The 13,447-nt window shown below is 40.6% G+C and overlaps 1 long non-coding RNA gene across 1 annotated transcript in view; it reads right to left on the reverse strand.

Annotated features, from left to right (window-relative positions):
• The window catches only part of LOC128662417 (uncharacterized), a 152,554-nt gene that overhangs the window by 73,759 nt on the left and 65,348 nt on the right, over positions 1-13,447 (reverse strand). Inside the window, exon 2 of the long non-coding RNA XR_008402778.1 lies at positions 561-625. This is a non-coding gene — a long non-coding RNA (uncharacterized LOC128662417). The remainder of the gene's footprint in view (positions 1-560; positions 626-13,447) is intronic.

The raw sequence follows: 13,447 nt of genomic DNA on the forward strand, positions 1-13,447 counted from the left end.
TGCATACTCCACAAATTATTAAAACCCTTCTATTAATTAATGCTTACTACCTTTACTGTTAGACTATAACAGTATAAGAGCTACTAATCAAGTTTGTAAAGTAAAAAAATGCACTGTATATACAATATACAGTACTGTATACACTGTATGCACTGTATATACAATATACAGTATATATATATATATATTTGTATATATATATATATATATATATATATATATATATACACACACACACAAACATATATACAAATGGCCAAAAGTATGTGTTTACCTGCTACTAATTATTTAGATTCATGTGTTTCAGCCACACCCATTCCTAACAGGTGCATGAAATCCAGCACATAGCCATTATATCTCCATGGCAATCATTGACAGCACAATGTAACTCATTAACTTTAAACAGTATCATAGACACTATCATAGGATGACACCTTTGCCTAAAGTCAGTCTGTGAAATTTCTGCCCGGTCAACTGTGTTATTAAGTGGAAGTGTGTCTGTACAGTATATTTACAACTACAATAATATGACAAATAGGCAAACTGTATTTCTTACTCACCTATAAGGTCTGTAATAGTTCAACTCCTCATTAAATCATCTGTGGAAATGTCCTCAGAAGATATCCTTAAAGAGATAAAACAAGTAACATTGTGTAATCTGTAACCACAAAAAACTCATAGATTAGTAAATACACAGTAAATTAAAGCTGCAACTTTATTATTTGCCTCCTATGACTGTTTCATATACAGAGTCCAAGTTTTGAATACACCCAATTTTTATCTATATATATATATATATATATACATTACAAGGAAGAGATTTTAGCAACTGAAAAAATTCACAAAGTAAAACATCAAGTAATGTGTTAATAGACGCCTAGATTACGAGTCTTGCGTTGAGAGGTCCCAACACTGCTTTTTAATGCCCGCTGGTATTACGAGTCTGGCTGGTACAGGTGTACCGCACACTTTTTTTCCGCGACTCGAGCATACCGCAAGTCCACTTATGTAAATTGGATATCCTATCTTTTCAATGGGCTTTTCCTAACGTCGGTATTACGAGTCTTGGAAAAAGTGAGCGGTACAGCCTCTCCTGTCAAGACTGATACCGCATTTAAAAGTCAGTAGTTAAGAGTTTTATGGGCTAACACTGTAACATAAAACTCTTAACTAAAGTGCTAAAAAGTACACTAACACCCATAAACTACCTATTAACCCCTAAACCGAGGCCCCCCCCCCCACATCGCAAACACTATATTAAAAAATGTAACCCTTAATCTGCCTAACCGGACATCGCCGCCACTTCAATAAATGTATTAACCCCTAAACCTCTGCACTCCCACCTTGCAAACACTAATTAAATATTATTAACCCCTAATCTGCCATCCCTAACATCACCGACACCTACCTACATTTATTTACCCCTAATCTGCCACTATATTAAATTTATTAACCCCAAAATCTAAGTCTAACCCTAACCCTAACACCCCCTTAACTTAAATATTATTTAAATGCTTTTTATTTTATTAGGAAGATTAGATTAGGTGTAATTAAAATTGTAATTATTTTATTATTTTCTGTAATTTAGTGAGTTTTTTTTCGTAATTTAGTTTATTTAATTTAATTGTAATTAATTGTAGTTAATTTAGGTAATTTATTTAATTATAGTGTAGTGTTAGCTGTAATTGTAATTTAGGTTAGGATTTATTTTACAGGTATATTTGTATTTATTTTAACTAGGAAGTTACTAAATAGTTAAAGGGACACTGTATCCAAAAATTTTCTTTCGTGATTCAGATTGAGCATGAAATTTTAAGCAACTTTCTAATTTACTCCTATTATCAAATGTTCTTCATTCTCTTGGTATCTTTATTTGAAATGCAAGAATGTAAGCTTAGATGCCGGCCCATTTTTGGTGAACAACCTGGGTTGTCCTTGCTGATTGGTGGATAAATTCATCCACCAATAAAAAAGTGCTGTCCAGAGTACTGAAACCAAAAAAAGCTTAGATGCCTTCTTTTTCAAATAATGATAGCAAGAGAACAAAGAAAAATTGATAATAGGAGTAAATTAGAAAGTTGCTTAAAATTGCATGCTCTTTCTGAATTACAAAAGAAAAAATTTGGGTTCAGTGTCCCTTTAATAACTATTTAATAACTATTGAACCTAGTTAAAATAAATACAAAGTTGCCTGTAAAATAAAAATAAACCCTAAGATAGCTACAATGTAACTATTAGTTATATTGTAGATATCTTAGGGTTTATTTTATAGGTAAGTATTTAGTTTTAAATAGGAATAATTTATTTAATAATAGTGTTTTTATTTAGATTTATTTAAATTATATTTAAGTTAGGGGGGTTAGGGTTAGACTTAGGTTTAGGGTTTAATAACTTTATTATAGTGGCGGCGACGCTGGAGGTGGCAGATTAGGGGTTAATAATTGTAGGTAGGTTGTGACGACATTGGGGGCGGCAGAATAGGGGTTAATAACTATAATGTAGGTGTCGGCAATGTTGGGGACGACAGATTAGGTGTTCATAAGTATAATATAGGTGGCGGCGGTGTCCGGAGCGGCAGATTAGGGGTTAAAAATATAATGTAAGTGTCGGCGATGTCGGGGGTGGCATATTAAGGGTTAATAATGTAAGATTAGGGGTGTTTAGACTCGGGGTTCATGTTAGGGTGTTAGGTGTAGACATAAAATGTATTTAGGAATCAATGGGGCTGCGTTAGGAGCTGAACGCTGCTTTTTTGCAGGTGTTAGACTTTTTTTCAGCCGAATCAGCCCCATTGATTCCTATGGGGAAATCATGCATGAGCACGTTTAGCCATCTCACCGCTACCGTAAGCAGCGCTGGTATTACAGTAAGTGCCGGGTTTAAAAAAACCTGTAATACCAGCGTTGTTTGTAGGTGAGCGGTGAGCATATACTGCACGTTAGCACTGCAAGTCTTACCGACAAAAACTCGTAATCTAGCTGAATGGGTTTTCAATATAGTACAGGGTGAATTGAATTTTCTACTGACTTTTTTTTTTGCATTTTCCAAACTGTCCCAACTTTTTCGGAATTGGGGTTGTATATCTATATATATGTCTCTGTATATATGTGTATGTTTATGTATATGTACAGTATATCTGTGTTTATGTATATGTTTTTGTATGTATGCTTGTGTATATGTGTGTGTGTGTATGTGTGTATGCCTGTGTATATGTGTGTGTGTTTGTTTGTAAATGTGTCTGCGCGTGTGTTTAACTATGTCTTTATATGTTCCATCTGTATCATTTGAAAGTGTCAGTATTGACTTGGAGGTGGTGATTTAGCAGCAATGGCATAAAAGAGGAGTATTGTTTGTGTATATCTTGTATTTTACATAAAAATACAAGTGTACTATCTCAGCATGTAAGTCTTTGTGTATATATGTCATCATGTATGTTGGTGCGTGTGTGTACATATCTCAGCATGTAAGTCTGTGTGTATATTTGTCAGCATGTAAGTCTGTATGTATATATGTCCGCATTTGCGTGCGTGCATGCGTGTGTGTACATATCTCAGTATGTGCGTGCATGTGTTTACATATCTCAGCATGTAAGTCTGTGTGTATATAGGTCAGCATGTGCGTGCGTGTGTATATATCTCAGCATGTAAGTCTGTGTGTGTATATATGTCAGCATGTAAGTCTATATGTATATATGTCCGCATTTGCGTCTGTGTCTGTACATATCTCAGCATGTAAGTCTGTGTGTATATATATGTCAACATTTGCGTATGTGTGTGTACATATCTCAGCATGTGTGTGTGTACATATCTCAGCATGTAAGTTGCTGTGTATACACTGTATGTCAGCATGTAAATCTGTATGTATATATGTCAGCATTTGTGTGCGTGTACATATCTGTCAGGGTGCCAGGAATCAGACTGAGACGAGAAGTGCAAAAACAATCACACCTTTATTAATAGCAAAAAATAATAAAAAGTCCACAAGTCAAATAACAAGCCAGGAGTCAAAACTAGAGCTGGTAGTCAGACTAGCTGAGTCAGAAGCCAAAGCGAATAGTCAGACGAGCCGGAAACAGGAACAAGGAAAGCAGCAGAGTCAGGAACAAGCCAGGGATCAGGAACCAGGAAGGATGTCAGACAGCCAGGTAATACACAGGAACTCTCACAAACAGGTCCGAGACAACGCAAAGGCAAAGCATACTGAACAGAGGCCCTTTAAATAATTAGTGATCACATCACAATTCTGAGACTGCATCCTGTCTCACATGGATGATGCACACCATTCTGGTCATAAAAGGAAGTGCAGGAAATGAGCAGCATCCCCCACAATGCACCATAGTCAGGAAGAGAGGTGAGTAAAATGGCTGCCAGCAGCACATGGCAAACACAAGAGGGAAAAAACCCTGACAGTACCCTCCCCTCAATGACCCCTCCCCCGCAGGAGGACAAAAGGCTTATTGGGGAAACGGGCATGGAAGGCACGGAGGAGGGCACCCAGAGGAGGGAACCCAAGAATGCTCCTCCGGACCGTAGCCCCTCCAGTGAACCAAATACTGTACACGGCCCCTGGACATACGAGAATCAATAATGCTGCTGACCTCATACTCCTCATGGTTGTCAAGATGGGACGGGGACGAGGCAACACAGTGGTAAACTGATTACAAACCAATGGTTTCAAGAGGGAGACATGAAAAACATTGGAGATGCGCATAGCAGGAGTAAGGTCAAGAGGGTAGGCCACAGGATTAACCTGTCGGGAGTATTCGAAAAGGACCAACATAATGGGGAGCCAATTTATTGGAAGGCACACAAAGGTTCAAGTTGCAGGAGGACAGCTAAACTCTCTCACCAACCTGGTAGGAAGGTACGGGCAGACGCCTACGATCACATGGAACTTTTGGCGCTGCAGAGAACGATGAAGGCAATCCTGAATATGCACCCACGTGGAACGGAGTTGCCGTAGATGCTCCTCCAAAGCCGGAATACCTTGAGACATGAATGAATTGGGCAACAAGGATGGATGAAACCCATAATTCGCCATGAACGGGGATAACTTGGAGGAAGCATTAATAGCACTATTACGAGCAAACTCTGCCCAAGGTAACAGTTTAGACCAATTATTGTGGTGATCTGAGACATAGCAACGGAGGAATTGTTCCAGAGCTTGATTAGACCGTTCCGCAGCCCCATTGGATTGAGGGTGATATGCCAAGGAGAAGGAAAGCTGGATCCCCATTTGAGTACAAAAGAAACGCCAAAATCTGGAGACAAACTGGCTACCCCGGTCCGACACTATCTCCTTGGGTAACCCATGTAAACAGAAGACCTCCCGGGCAAAAATTGAAGCAAGCTCCTGAGCGGTAGGCAGCTTCATCAAGGGAATGCAATGTGACATTTTAGAAAAACGGTCAACCTCCATCAGGATAACAGTATTGCCTTTGGAAACAGGGAGCTCAACAATGAAGTCCATGGAAAGATGTTTCCAAGGACGCTCACCATTAGCAATAGGTTGAAGAAGACCCACAGGAAGATGTCAAGGAGTCTTATTCTTTGCACAAACTGAGCAGGAGGCAACATATGCAGCAACATCAGAACGAAGACCTGGCCACCAGAATTGTCGAGTGACAGACCAAATCATTTGGTTCTTGCCTGGGTGACCTGCGGCTTTAGGATAGTGGTAAGTGTGCAAAAGTTTAGTTTGAAGATTCTCAGGAACAAAGCACTTACCACTAGGTTTCTCAGGAGGTGCATTGGTTTGTGCAGCCAGGATCTCCTCCCACAAGGGAGAAGTCAAATTAGTATGTATGGTAGCCAAAATATGGTCAGGAAGTATAATAGGAGTAGGTACAGACTCCTCCTTGGACAGAGGCGAAAATTGTTGAGAGAGGGCATCAGCCCTAACATTCTTACTACCAGGAAGGTAGGAGACCACATAATTAAACCGAGACAAAAATAGCGCTCATCTGGCCTGTCGGGGCGACAAACGTTTTGCTTCAGATAGATAAGTTAAATTCTTGTGGTCATTAAGAATGAGCACTGGCACGCTAGTACTCTCGAGAAGATGGCTCCATTTCTTGAGTGCCAAAATTATGGCCAGTAATTCCCTGTCGCCAATTTCATAATTGCACTCCGCTGGAGACAATTTCTTAGAGAAGAAACCACACGGATGCAAGGAACCGTCAGGCATAGGACGTTGAGACAAGAGGGTACCTACTCCAGTCTCAGACGCATTGACCTCAAGAACAAAAGGTAGGACAGGGTTAGGATGAGCCAGAACTGGAGCGGCAGCAAAGGCAGTTTTAAAACTATCAAAGGCCTTAATGGCAGTAGGTGACGAATGGAGTGGATCATTCTCTTTACGGGTCATGTCTGTGATAGGTTGGACCAAAGAAGAAAAGTTTTTAATATACTTTCTATAGTAATTGGCAAACCGCAAAAAATGTTGAATAGACCGAAAACCAACTGGGCAAGGCCACTTCAGAACTGCAGATAACTTGTCAGGATCCATGGAGAACCCTGCAATGGAGATAACATAACCTAGGAAGGTTACTTGAGTCTGATGGAACTCACATTTCTCGAATTTACAAAACAGGCCATTCTCTCATAGTCTCTGAAGAACCCGTGTAACATCAGAACAATGAGCCTCAAGTGTGGGTGAGTGTATGGGGATGTTGTTTAAGTACACCACAACACACTGTTGCAACATATCTCGTAGGACATCATTAATAAATTCCTGAAAAACAGCAGGAGCATTATATAGGCCAAAGGGCATTACAAGATACTCATAATGCCCGCTCCTGGTGTTAAATGCTGTTTTCCATTCGTGGCCCTCCTTAATCCTAATGAGATTGTACGCTCCTCTCAAATCAAGTTTAGTAAAGACCGTAGCTCCCTTGAGGCGGTCAAAGAGTTCCGTAATGAGCGGAATAGGGTAAGCATTCTTAATGGTAATCGACACATGGTCTTAACTCGCCACCCTTTTTCTTCACAAAGAAGAAGTCAGCCCCTGCAGGAGAGCAGGATTTGCGGATGATTCCCCACGACAAAGCATCGGCAACATAATCCTCCATAGCGCAATTCTCTGCAACAGACAGAGGGTACACCCAGCCCGGAGGAGGAATCGCTCTGGGTTGCAGGTCTATGGCACAATCGTAAGACCAGTGAGGAGGCAACGTACCGGCACACACCTTGTCAAACACGTCTAGGAACTCACGGTACTCCTCTGGCAATTAAGATACCGAAGAAGTGCACAAGACTTTAAATGGTTTCCGAAGACAAGTGGAAATACATTGCGGGGACCACGACAAAATTTCGGACCTGCGCCAGTCGAGACTGGGATTGTGCTTTTAGAGCCAGGGATAACCCAGAATAACCGGAAAATGCGGAGAGTTTATCACCTGGAACTGGAGGGTTTCAAAATGGAGAACCCCAACAGACATGGACAACGGAGCAGTTTCGTGAGTAACGAGTGTGGGCTGAAGGGGCCTGCAATCAATGGCCTCAATAGCAAGCGGAACGGACTGAGGCAAAACAGGAATGGAGTGCTTTGATACAAAAGCACTGTCAATGAAATAGCCCGTAGCACCGGAGTCAGCAAGAGCCTGAGTCACTATGGAGGAGTCCACCCAGGAAAGGACAACCGTGACCAAAGGTTTCTCCTTAAGTGGTTCCGGGGACGAGGATAATCCACCCAAGGTCTGCCCCCAACAGGACGTTAGGTGTGAGCATTTCCCGGCTGTGTAGGACAAGACTTCAAAAGGTGGCCCTGTAACCCACAATAGAGGCAGAGCCCCTCCCTCCTCTTAAAGGCCCTGTCCGACACGGAGAGACACGTGAATCCCAACTGCATCGGCTCAGCAGTACCTGGTGACTCGGGACCAGGAGGCATGGGAGGAGAGGGAGGCATGGGTGGGAACGAACACGTAGGAGACAACGAAACAGGAGGCTTCCGCAAGCGCTCCTTGAAAGAGGGCCTCTCTCTGATTATGATGTCAATTAGGAACAAAAAAGACACCAATGCCTCAAGATCCTCTGGTAAATCTCTGGCAGCAACTTCGTCTTTAATCGCCTCAGAGAGCCCATGAAAGAAGGCAGCAACAAGGGCTTCATTGTTCCAACCTACCTCTGCGGCAAGCGTACGGGACTCAATATCATACTGAGCAACAGATCTTGTACCTTGCTGAATGGACATGAGTCGTTTAGCAGCAGAGGAGGAGCGAGCCGGAAAATCAAATACCCTCTGAAAGAAGGCCACAAATTCAGGGTAATTTGAAATCACAGGTTTATTAGTCTCCCACAAGGGATTAGCCCAGGCAAGATCTGTGTCAGTAACAAGATGAGAAATCCCACCTTAGCTCTGTCAGAGGGAAACGCCTGAGGTAACATCTCAAAGTAAATGCCCACCTGGTTCAAAAACCCTCTGCACTGAATAGGATCGCCTCCATATCGCTGAGGTAGAGTTGCAGAACCAGACATGCTCCTGGTAGGCATAGGTGCAGCAGCGGAAACAGGAGCAGCCATAACTTGCGGGACACTTTGGTCCAAATGTGCAGTGCGAGTCAGCAGGGTTTGCAGGGCTAGTGCAAATAGATCCAAGTGGTGATCCTGTACATCCATCCTCGAAATGATGGCAGGTAAAGGTGGATAATTAGCAGCATCAGGATTCATGGCCTTTGTGTAATGTCAGGGTGCCAGGAATCAGACTGAGACGAGAAGTGCAAAAATAATCACACCTTTATTAATAGCAAAAAATAATAAAAAGTCCACAAGTCAAATAACAAGCTAGGAGTCAAAACCAGAGCTGGTAGTCAGACGAGCTGAGTCAGGAGCAAAAGCGACTAGTCAGACGAGCCGGAATCAGTAACAAGGAAAACAGCAGAGTCAGGAACAAGCCAGGGATCAGGAACCAGGAAGGACATCAGACAGCCAGGTAATACACAGGAACTCTCACAAACAGGTCTGAGACAACGCAAAGGCAAAGCATACTGAACAGAGGCCCTTTAAACAATAAGTAATGACATCACAATTCTGAGACTGCATCCTGTCTCACATGGATGATGCACACCAGTCTGGCCATAAAAGGAAGTGCAGGAAAGGAGCAGCATCCCCCACAATGAACCATAGTCATGAAGAGAGGTGAGTAAAATGGCTGCCAGCAGCACATGGCAAACACAACAGGGAAAAAACCCTGACAATATCTCAGCATGTGTGTTTGTGTGTACATATCTCAGCATGTAAGTCTGTGTGTATATATCTCAGCATGTGTGTGTGTGTGTACATATCTCAGCATGTAAGTCTTTGTGTATATATGTCAGTATGTAAGTCTGTATGTATATATGTCAGCATTTGCATGTGTGCGTATGTGTACGTATCTCAGCATTTAATCTGTGTGTATATATCTCAGCATGTGCGTGTGTGTGTACATATCTCAGCATGTATGTCTGTGTGTATATTTGTCAGCATGTCTGTATGTATATATGTCAGCATGTGTGTACATATCTCAGCATGTAAGTCTGTGTGTGTACATATCTCAGCATGTAAGTCTGTGTGTGTATACTGTATGTCAGCATGTGAATGCGTGTGTGTTCATATCTCAGCATGTAAGTCTGTGTGTATATATCTCAGCATGTGTGTGTGTGTACATATCTCAGCATGTAAGTCTGTGTATATATGTCAGCATGTAAGTCTGTGTGTGTATATATGTCAGTATGTGCATGTGTATGTGTACATATCTCAGCATGTAAGTCTATGAGGCCTATTTAATAACGATCTTGCGGACCTGATCCAGCGTGTAAGTCTGTGTGTGTACATATCTCAGCGTGTAAGTCTGTGTGTGTATACTGTATGTCAGCAAGTGTGTGCTTGTGTGTACATATCTCAGCATGTAACTCTGTGTGTATTTATCTCAGCATGTGCGTGCGTGTGTGTACATATCTCAGCATGTAACTCTGTGTGTATTTATCTCAGCATGTGCGTGCGTGTGTGTACATATCTCAGCATGTGCGTGCGTGTGTGTATATATCTCAGCATGTAACTCTGTGTGTATTTATCTTAGCATGTGCGTGCGTGTGTGTACATATCTCAGCATGTGCGTGCGTGTGTGTACATATCTCAGCATGTGCGTGTGTGTACATATCTCAGCATGTAACTCTGTGTGTATTTATCTCAGCATGTGCGTGCGTGTGTGTACATATCTCAGCATGTAAGTCTGTGTGTATATTTGTCAGCATGTAAGTCTGTGTGTATATTTGTCAGCATGTGTATGTGTACATATCTCAGCGTGTAAGTCTTTGTGTATATATGTCAGCATGTAAGTCTGTGTGTATATATGTCAGCATGTGTGTGTGTACATATCTCAGCATGTAAGTCTGTGTGTATATATGTCAGCATGTGTGTGCATGTGTACATATCTCAGCATGTAAGTCTGTGTGTATATATGTCAGCATGTGTGTCTGTGTGTACATATCTCAGCATGTAAGTCTGTGTGTACATATCTCAGCATGTGCGTGCGTACATATCTCAGCGTGTAAGTCTTTGTGTATATATGTCAGCATGTGTGTGCGTGTGTGTACATATTACAGCATGTAAATCTGTGTGTATATATGTCAGCATGTGTGCGTGTGTGTACATATCTAAGCATGTAAATCTGTGTGTATATATGTCAGCATGTGTGCGTGTGTGTACATATCTCAGCATGTAAGTCTGTGTGTACAACTCAGTGTGTGCGTGTGTTTGTGATTATAAATGTGAGTGGTGAGTCGATAAGCTTCAGAAAGAATAAGAGCTTTATGGAAAGCCTCAAAGGGCTATATTTGGTTGCTAGGTTGCAATAGCAACAACTAATCTCCCAATCATTCTTATTTTTTAAATTGTGTAAGATTGTTACCGTTTGGGAGCTCTGCCCTCCTCTTTTTCTTTTCCTTTTATTAAGACAGTTAAGTCCATCTAAATCTTTATTAGGACTGCCCAGCCACCCCTCACTTTGTCCCCTGTCTTGCTACTAACTAGAGCATCCCAACTCCACCATATGCAACCCAGTCAAACCACCCTGATTACACTCCCATGTCACTCTTATTATGTAGCTGCAAATTATGTTGTTTACATTCCTCTTTTTTTAAAGAGCTAACCTATATAATTCAAATGTGCAGAGTTTTCAGGAACTGTCAAAATGGGTTGGATTCCAAAGAGTGTTTGAAAATGGCATTAAAGGGACAGTAAACCTCAAAAATAATGTTATATAATTCTGCACATAGTGCAGAATTATATAACATTATATTAGCCTTATCTGTATTAAACGTAATATTCCCTTTTAATTTTAAAAACCCCCGGCTGTTTTACAGACCCGCTCTCTGCTGAGCGGGTCTGTTTTATTCACACAGCGCATCGGGCCAGCTGTATAGTCACAGCCCGGCCCGACCGCGCCATAACACAAAGTGCAGCTCGCTCCTGCTCTGTCTGACAGCAGGAGCGAGCTGCACTTTGTGTTATGGCGCGGTCGGGCCGGGCTGTGGCTATACAGCTGGCCCGATGCGCTGTGTGAATAAAACAGACCCGCTCAGCAGAGAGCAGAGAGCGAGTCTGTAAAACAGCCGAGTTTTTTTTAAATTAAAAGGGAATATTTCGTTTAATACAGTTTAATACAGATAAGGCTAATATAATGTTATATAATTCTGCACTATGTGCAGAATTATAGAACATTATTTTTAAGGTTTAATGACGCTTTTGCAAAATATATTATATCAGCATTTTAAAGTTATGTTGCATCACTTTCAAGTGATGTATGCCATTTTAAGTGAGTCTTTTGAAGTCTGAGCTATAATCTCTCTCTCCAGGCTTTAGAGTTTTTGACAATAGGGCCCTTAGTAGTCTAGAGCAGTGTTTTTCAACCAGTGTGCCGCGGCACACTAGTGTGCCATGAGAGATCCTCAGGTGTGCCGCGGCAGACTGACAACAGTGTGACATATTTTTTACATTTTGCTTGTTTTTTATTCTGGGCAGTTTTTTTATTTTGAGTGAGATGATGACTAATGGGAGGGGGACTTTTCCCAGTGCGGGGGTGTCCCTCTTTCAGATTTCAGAAATATTGTGAGGTATGTGACAGGCTCATCAGGCATCATTTACAACCATGACATATTGACATTCATTCACAGACAATCATTATGATTGTTTGTGAATGAATGTCAATATGTCATGTATAGTTTGTAGGAGGCATGGCATGACAGCACAGTACAGTGTGTGTATGTGTATATATATATATATATATATATATATATATATATATATATATATATATATATACACTGTATTAGGCTACAATGTGTTATTTTGTAAAATTTTGGAATGGTGGTGTGCCGCAGGATTTTGTAATGTAAAAAAGTGTGCCACGGCAAAAAAAAGGTTGAAAATCACTGGTCTAGAGAGGCAAACACAGAAATAGGCTACCCCTGATGAAAGACACCTGCAGTGCAGCTAAATTGATAATTTGCTGGAAAAGAAGACTTCTACCTTAGTCAAAAAGGATGATCTTCCTGGAGTCATTCTGAAGTAATCAATGACTTCCGACAAGTCATCAGAAGCCAACCTGAAGAATGCCCTTAGGCCAAAATATTTAAATGAGATTATTCTAGAGGCTGTTCATGCTTGTAAAGTAATCAGTAAGGTAATCTGCTAATCTGCTAATCATTCTGTAGTCATCACCCAGAATTATTTACCTTAGCTGATGACTTTACAAGCCTGATGATGTCTGATGATGTGCAAATGACTTCTGAAGTAGTTTGATGATTATCCAGGATGGTCTCTAATGTAATCATGTTTGTCTTTGTTACTGATCGTGTCAGGTGACAACATTTGTAACGGCACACAACTAGCACTGTGGGAAGCTGCAAAACAAAAGCTAATTTGAATTAAATAACTTTAAAATAAAAAATGTTATTATGACAAAGATCTTTAGATCAAATTAAAGCTATCAGCATGCAAAGTTTCATGAAAATTCATTCAGTTATGTCAGCTACAGCAACATCCAAAAATCCCAATTATAGGGTACTGAAATTTTTCCAAAAAACAGTACTTTTTCTACATTAAGGAGTACAAGTGGTGTGCTAACATTTGCGTATGATATAAGATCATTGTGGGTGTGTTAATTTGCACGGGTATTGCACAGTAATGTAACCTGGCGCCTATTAAATAGCAAGGTAAAGGGGTAGGAAATAAAAAAAAATACAACATAAATAAATTAAAATATACACACAGACTTACATGCTGAGATATGTACACACACGCACATACACTTATATGACTTCATATAAATATTCATAAAAAAAGTAGGGATCAAAGATATTTGGTATATTTGCAATATATATATATATATATAATTGCAAAGGACTATAATATTTATATATATATATATAGTTATTCCTATAGATATAGGTATAGATTTGTTTTTACATAAT

The sequence above is a fragment of the Bombina bombina genome, chromosome 6, assembly GCF_027579735.1.
Source record: "Bombina bombina isolate aBomBom1 chromosome 6, aBomBom1.pri, whole genome shotgun sequence".
NCBI lineage: Eukaryota > Metazoa > Chordata > Amphibia > Anura > Bombinatoridae > Bombina > Bombina bombina.